This window comes from Tachypleus tridentatus, chromosome 8 (genome assembly GCF_004210375.1).
Source record: "Tachypleus tridentatus isolate NWPU-2018 chromosome 8, ASM421037v1, whole genome shotgun sequence".
Taxonomy (NCBI): Eukaryota; Metazoa; Arthropoda; class Merostomata; order Xiphosura; family Limulidae; genus Tachypleus; species Tachypleus tridentatus.
This window is the reverse complement of record NC_134832.1, coordinates 43,902,468-43,910,828: the sequence shown is the minus strand read 5'-3', so window position 1 is coordinate 43,910,828 and position 8,361 is coordinate 43,902,468.

Here is an 8,361-nt window from a genome sequence, read left to right as displayed (position 1 = left end):
CACGTATATATGCAACATTTCAATGAAGAAAATGTTGTGATATAACATTATTTCTAAGGTTACTACTGTAATATTTGTTATACTTTATTTTGTATAAAACATCTTGTGCAGTGAATTTTTTCTTAGTCACCATGATATAGGTATAATGAACGTTAGATAAATTTAGAGAACTAGTTTAATTATAATTTAAAGTAAAAATCATAATGAGAAACTATTTTGACAAATCAAGCTCAAAATAACTTATTATTCGATTTATGAGCGCTGAGCTAACACAAATCAAAATTACATTGGTACTTTCGATCATACCATGCGTTTTCTACGTTCTTTTCTACTAGACAGTCTTTCAAATATTCACTGCTGCAGGTTCATTTTCAATACAGAACATCTATCTAGGAACCTACTAAGTTCCTTTTATCTTGGTTACTCGATTTATCAGAGTTGATGTAAGCTAATACAAATTAAAATTGCACTTTTAATTTGTGGTCATATAATTCATCTTGCACTTCTTAACTGCTAAACAGTTTGTTCAGATAGTTGTTATTGTAGTTCTATTTTCAGTACAGAAAATCTATTTACATTGGTTATTCACGGGGTTGCCTGTGTTGCCAACGTCGTCACGTGCATTCTTCATTTAGAAGAAAGAAGAATGATATGGATTTCTGTAGTAAGCAATATATTCTAGCAGCGACCCATTGGGTTGGATATGGTGTGTTGACATGAGAGTGGCCTCAGTTACGCGGGAACCACGTATGACTGAGGAGAGAAAATCTTGTAACTGTTTGTTTGGTTTTTTAATTTCGCGCAAAGCTATATGAGGACTATCCGCGCTAACCATCCCTAATTTAGCAGTGTAAGACTAGATGGAAGGCAACTAGTCATCACCACCCATCGCCAACTCTTGGGCTACTCTCTAACCAACGAGTAGTGGAATTGATTGTCACATAATAAGTGATGGTCAATCCCACTATTCGTTGGTAATAGAGTAGCCCAAGATTTGGCGGTGGGTGGTGATGACTAGCTGCCTTCCCTCTAGTCTTACACTGCTAAATTAGGACGGCTAGCGCAGATAGCTTTCGTGTAGCTTTGCGCGAAATTCAAAAACAAACAAACAAACAACTGGAGCATTCATTCATCCCTAGGAGAACTATAATGTTTTTTGTTATTTTTTTGCTAACCATAGACTAACGTAACCTGCATTGTGTGGTATTTTTGTATAAGAAATATATTCTTTTGAACTCGGGTTTGAGCTTAGCACGACTTAATAGAGGCAGGATTGTTACATTAGTGGCAGGACATGCACAAACATTTTCTCCCCAGCCGACACACAAACACCTGTCTACGTGTTTAGAGTTAACTTTGATTGTGTTATGTAATACAATAAAAAACTATGATTGTCTGTTTCTTTTGCCAGTCTCTTTCTTTTGTGTAAAGACACACTCAAAGTACAGAAAATATGACCTTGATCTGTGATATAGTACTTAAGAAATTCTTCTCGTTTTAAAATTCCTGCAGGTTTCTCTGAGGAAAATAATCTTAACACACCACATAGGACTCAAATAATCATAAAATAAAATTTATTATTTTAATACAAGCCAATATATTTCACACTATAATTCATATTACATGTTTTGTGATAATAATGTATTATGTAAAGCGCATAATTTTTTTATGTTTAGTAAAGTGGACATTAAAATATTTTTGCACATACATATTCTTAGGTGTTTGTAGTTTTTAACAAAACTTTTATTCAGCATAGTGGCTAAATTCCTTTCACTCTAATTACCTGTTGTTAAGGGTTAGCTCCTTTTGGTGTCAAATGCTCTTAATCACGACAAAAATTGCTATATAGTGCAGCATACCAACTAATAAAGATGGATAGTGATCTTTTCTACATCGAAACATGCAACATATGTGGAGTTTTAAGTGAAATCTGTTGATAGCTTTATTAAACTTTTAATTGTGTAAATATAAATTGTTGTATTTTAATTATTGGTTTGGTTTTAAACGTTACACAAGTGCCGATCATTAATGCTTATATATTGATATTACATAATAATAACTTGCCCATATAACAAATAAGAGCTAAAAAACATATCTATTAATACACTATTCTGATGAGGATTTTCTTGTAATCTTGACTTTTAGTTTTTTTATATTGTTACTTATGCAGACTTCAGACTAAAATATAATTTATTTATATAATTATTAGAGAAGAATGTTTTTGAGCTGTTTTTAATACATAGTATAAACTGTGTATAAATTTCTGCATAATTGTCAAAAATAGAAATATTTAATTCAGACATTTACTGACCTGTCAAGTTTGGAGAATTTATAATTTAACACCAGGCTTGGTAAAAATGATAATGCTGCAGTAACAGAACATTTACACACTGCTTAATGTAACATCAAAACTGGCTTGAATTGAATCAGACTTGATATGAGGTGATTTGTCTAACAGTTATGTTGTCGTATGTAAACAGGTCATACATATCTATCTTCCTAGTCTTGATGCAGTATTGTTCTGAATTTATCATTTATTCTATGTATATTTATATGTATGTGTGTGTATGTGCACGTTTCGTATAAAAATGGTTAAGTTTATTCTAGGTGCCTTTGTTATTATTTTGAGAGCAAAACTGCTGTAACACTAAACATTGTACAAGAATGTTAACAGCAGAGTCCTCCAAGAACAGATCATGTGATATTTCGAGGCTGCCAACTCCCCAGTATCTCAGTAGGATTGACCAAGAGTGACATCATTGAAAATCCAAACATGTCTTGAGAATATAACAACTTAGAATTTGATATTTCATACTACGGTGTGTTTATTAACTCTCTGTCTTAAGTTGAAGTTCTCACTGTGGAAGTGCAATATAAGTTTTTCTCTGTAAACAGTTTCACCTCCAGTGATAAGTAACTCTTACCAAACACCTTTTATAAGTTGTTTGGAGCATCTAGAGAATTAAGTAATATAGTGAACGCTGTCCTGCGTTCTATATTCACATTATGTCCATTGTGTTTTTAAGTTTGAGTAAAGTTGATTTGATTTTGTTTTTGTACACTTTGTGTCCAGTTTTTTTCCCTCTCAAACACAGTAAAAGTCGTAAATTTAGCATTACTTTATAACAGGTATCTTGTTGAACTACAAACCATTAAACACACATGTTTTCTCAGGTTTACTCAGTTTTATCTGAATACATTACAGCATGTTTATTTTTGATTTTTTTTAAAGAACAAAAGCATAACCATATTAACCAAGCGTGTCAATACCTTTTTCTGGTATGTCTAGTTCATTTGTACTTCATTTGTAGGACACACTTTAAAATCAAAAGATCTCTTGAATCATAAATGAGTTGGAGTTTTCAGACAACTTAATTCCCCGTCGCACCAAACATGCTCGCACTATCAGCCTTGGGGTTGTAATAATGTGACGGTCAATCCCACTATTCTTTTGTAAAAGAGTATCCCAAGAGTTGGCGGTGGGTGGTGATGACTATTTGTTTTCCCTCTAGTCTTATACTGCTAAATTAAGGACGGCTAGCGCAAATATCCCTCGTGTAGCTTTGCGCGAAATTCAAAAACAAAACAAACAGACAACTTAAGCAGATATTACATTAAGTTTTGACCTTTTTTCTGTGCAATATCCCTCACATTGAGTTTAGGTTTTATATCTAAGCCGTATCTGTACCATTCGTTCTTTTCCACTGTATATATTTTTATAATGGCTTATATTGTTAGGAAGATTATCTTAGATTATTTGGGTCCCCTGCTGGTACTGCGGCAAGTCTACAGATTTACAGGTCTAAAATCAGGGATTCGATTCTACTCGGTGGACGTAGCAGATAGCCCGATGTGGCTTTGATATAAGAAACAAACACAAATTATATCTCACAAATTAGCATGTCTCTTACTTCAGTTTTATGAATACTGAATTTGTGATTCCAAAAACTATTAGACATATAATTTGTGTTTGTTTGAATATTATTTATAATTAATCTTTCATTGTAACTCTTATAAAATAAATAAATTTACCTCAATTTAATTTGAATTTTATACCTTATACTGGGCAAATAATTTCCATACAATTCAAGAACATTACAGACATTAAACTGTGTGATGAGAAAACTTTTTCTAGCAAGCAAAACAATAAATTTATGAATTAAAAAGGACACAATTAAAATTTACTACAAGTTAGTTTTGAATGTTATGTTGTTGTTTTTAATTTACTAGTTTTTATTGTTGTTGGCTCTAGGGAATTTTCGTGTTACATAATGTGTGGCTTAATTACTAAAATTCTCTTAAAAGTTTAGGAAATGATTCGAACAATATGAAAATAAACTAGTTAAATTAGAGTAAATTGGTTAATTATTGAGTTATCTAGTTTGTTTGTTTGTTAATTTAATCTTGTGAATAGTTCCTATCTGGACAAAGAAGTGGATACATGGGGTTACTAAATAAAATTGTTACATTAGCATGGCGGTACAAGATGGACTCTGTGTTATCTACTCCTCTAGTTAACATTTGCATTTTTCGAACCTTCTGTATTTTATATCAAGTCAGTTGACTGATGGAAGGACACCTCGAGGGTAAACATTGGTCAATAAATTCCCGAATCCAGCAACAAGCGATCATCTAGTGTGCTTTTCCATGCACACACATTATGTTCTGTATGTTGAATAAATATTGTTTTCATTCTTTGTTACACAACGTATCCGGTCTGTTTACTTCTGCTTGAGTGTTTTTAGAGTAGTTCATAATTTATCCTGGAGATCTTTTCTTTATAAAGTAGACTTCCAATAATATTCTTTGAAGAAATCATTATAACCTGAGAATACTCTAACGAAATGATACCATGGAAGGCACACCAGACCTAGCTTCAAATAACTGTGAAAGTAAATAAATGAATTAAGTAGTAAAGAATAAGCTATCTCTCTTGCTGTTCATTTAAAAGGTTTAGCTTTAACAACATGAAAAAAACATTCAACACAGATTCATAAAGTCTATAAGGTGTTGGTGGTTTTCTTATCAAATGTATTTTAAATGTAACATCAGATGGAATTTCTGAAGCAAAGTTTAGAGGCAGAAAAAGTAAAAAGGAAGAGATCTTTGCTAAACTTATTGAATATATGAAACAACGTATTTAACTGCCTTATCAAGATGTTTCTTTTGAAATGATGAATTCATTCAGATATTACTAATTCATAGATAGTATAGTGACTTACAATCTATGAATTAAGCTAATGCAAAGTATTTGTACATTTTCAGAGGAAACTCTGTAGTTGGCAATGGAACTTGTATCAGTTAAAGTGACGGATGATAAATTAAAAGCATCATCCAGGAATTATGAGCATGTCAATCAAATGGAGTAACAACATCAACTCCCTCTGAAAACAGTCTAGTATAGCCAAAATGTTTAATTATATATCTTGTTAGTCAGAATTTAGGAAGTAAATCACAGAATAGTAAGTATTTTATCCATATTTCAAAAATTACATTGCAAAGAACTACATACAAAAATCCATAGGACACAACTGTTGCTCCCAAAAGATGACAAAAGAAAAGGAGTTGCTGTAAACGTGGAAAATGTATACATTACAATAGAAATTGTGATTAATTAAAAGATGATAAGTAAAGGAGATGATACGCTGAGAATAAATCACAGAGTCCAAATAGGCAAATAAATAACAAAGAGCAAATTAGACATTGGAAAACTTGATTTTTTACTAGACTTACTGAACAGATTTCGACTGAGAATACTCAAATTATTGGTTACATTAATGTAAAATGTTGAAACAAGTAGACAGATAACGATTCTACAGTCCTAATATATATGTAAAAATGGCTGGTTTGGGTTGAGAAAATGTTTTATGTAGAGGAGCGAACAACGTTTCGAACTTCTTCGGTCATCGTCAGGGTCACAAAGAAAAAAAGAGGTAACTGACCGATAGCTGACCATATGTTTGAAGGGGGTTGTGTAACTGAGTGTAGGAATGTAGAGGGCGTGCTTAGATGTTTGATTATATTTATTAATATAGGGATAAAGGTGTTCCTTCGTATTGATATATTTTGGGCTTGAGTTGTATAAGTAAGGCTTCTTTAATTTTGCGTTTGTTTCTTCATTTAGTATTTTTTGTGTTTTCTATGGTTATGTTGTGTTTACTTGATTTGCAGTGTTCGAAAATGTGTGAAGGTGACTTTTTGTGTTCTTTGAATCGGGTTTCCATTTTTCTACTTATTTCTCCAATATAGAAGTCGTTGCAATTATCACATTGTATTTTATAAATAATGTTGGTGTGGTGTTTGTCAGTGTAGTTTTTACATAGTAAAGACCTTAGTTTTGTGCCTGGTTTTTGAATAAATTTGGTATTAACTGGAATGTCACATTTTGATACAAGTTTTTGCCAAATGGTGGTTATTTTTCTCAATGCAGAATTCTTTCAGCTGTGAGATGTTTGAGGTGTTTCTTGCATGTACAGCCCGTTTCAAGTCACCCCACAGCATCTCAATGGGGTTAAGATTTGGGCTTTGACTCGGCCATTCCAAGACTCTCCATTTCTTAGTTTTCAGTCAGTCCTTGGTGGATTTATTGGTATGTTTTGGGTCATTTTCGTGTTGCAGGGTCCAGTTCCACTTCAGCTTCAATTTTCTTATAGATGGTCTCACATGATCCTCAAGCACTCTCTGATACACAGTAGAATTCATGATGGATTCCATGATTGTGAGCTGTCCAGATCCTGCTGCAGCAAAGCAGCCCCAAACCATGACACTTCCACCTCCATGCTTCACAGTTGGTATGAGGTTCTTTTCCTGGAATGCTGTATTTGGTTTACGCCAAATATGTCCTCTGTTCTGGTGTCCAAATAATTCAATTTTGGACTCATCTGTCCAAAGAACAGTATTCCAGAAGTCCTGGTCTTTATCTACCTTCTCTCTGGCAAACTTCAGTCCGGCCTTGATGTTTCTCTTAGAGAGCAAAGGTTTCCTCCTTGCACAACTCCCATGCGAGTTACACTTGTACAGTCTCTTTCTGATTGTAGAGGCATGCACTTTCACATCAACAGTAGCCAGAGCCTGCTGTAGGTCCCGTGATGACATTTTTGAGTTTTGGAGACTTCTTTTAGCATCTTGCGGCTTGCTCTCGGGGTGGAGTTACTTGGACGACCAGACCTGGGCATTTTGGCAATTGTTTTGAAAGCCCTCCACTTGTTAATTATTTTCCGGACAGTGGAATGGCTGATTTCAAATTCTTTTGGGATCTTTTTAAATCTCTTACCAGACTCATAAGCTGTTACAATTTTCTTTCTGAAGGCCTCAGACAGCTCTGTTGCTCTCACCATGGTGCTCACTCTCGCTTCAACAATCAGGAACACACCAAACTAAATGTCTGAGGTTTAAATAGGGCAGGCCTCATTTACAATGCTGTGTAACGATCTTCTAATCACGTGCACCTGGTGTGATACACCTGTGTGTGAGTTGAGCCATTTTATGTGAGTATAAATGTGGGGGTGTCCTAACTATTTCCTCAGTTAGAATATGCATTTTTTTTCGAATTACATTTTACAGAAGATCTTGAAAAGTCTTTTCTTCAGTTTTAATTGTTTAGTTATATTCCTATAATCTCTCAGTATTGTTAAAATTGAGATTAAATATCTATATATCCAGAAATGTGACAAAAATACATAAGCTTTCATAGGGTATCCTAATTTTTTCATATGACTGTACAAGGTTTACTCTCTTTAGACACACAAACACAAACACACTATCCACGTGATTGTGACTGACGACCACTTTCCTGCCAATAAGAGATGTCACACATTTGGACTATTTTATAGCTCGCCAGCAGAGCAAATCACTCTTCGTGTCTGTATTACATTTCACGCTCTAGTAATGTACACTAGTGGTGAACATCTGTGATGCCTTTGGTTACACAAAACATTTAAAAACGTTATTCAGTAAAACGTCGTAATCTAAAAAGAGGGTAGTGTTGAATGTTCTGTTTTAGATGTATTAATTATTGTTGACCAGTGTGGTTTAATGACTAGAATTTTCTTAAAAGTTTTTGATACGATATGAACAGTATAAAAATAAATGTTATGCTAGAGTAGAGAAGGATTGGTTCATTAACTTTATTACCCGTTTACTCAGTTACTTCTGTTTTATAACAGTTGAGTTTATGTTTTGATAGCGAAATCGATATTGGAGAAGATTCGCAATTGTTAAAGAAGACAGAAGGGAAATTAAATTATTATTTAAGGTTCTAATGTGAATGATAGAGTCTATCAGGAAATGCTTACAAACTCATACAAAGTATATAACTCGCAGTCTAAGAAATCAAATGTTTTCGTTATCATTAGTTCAATG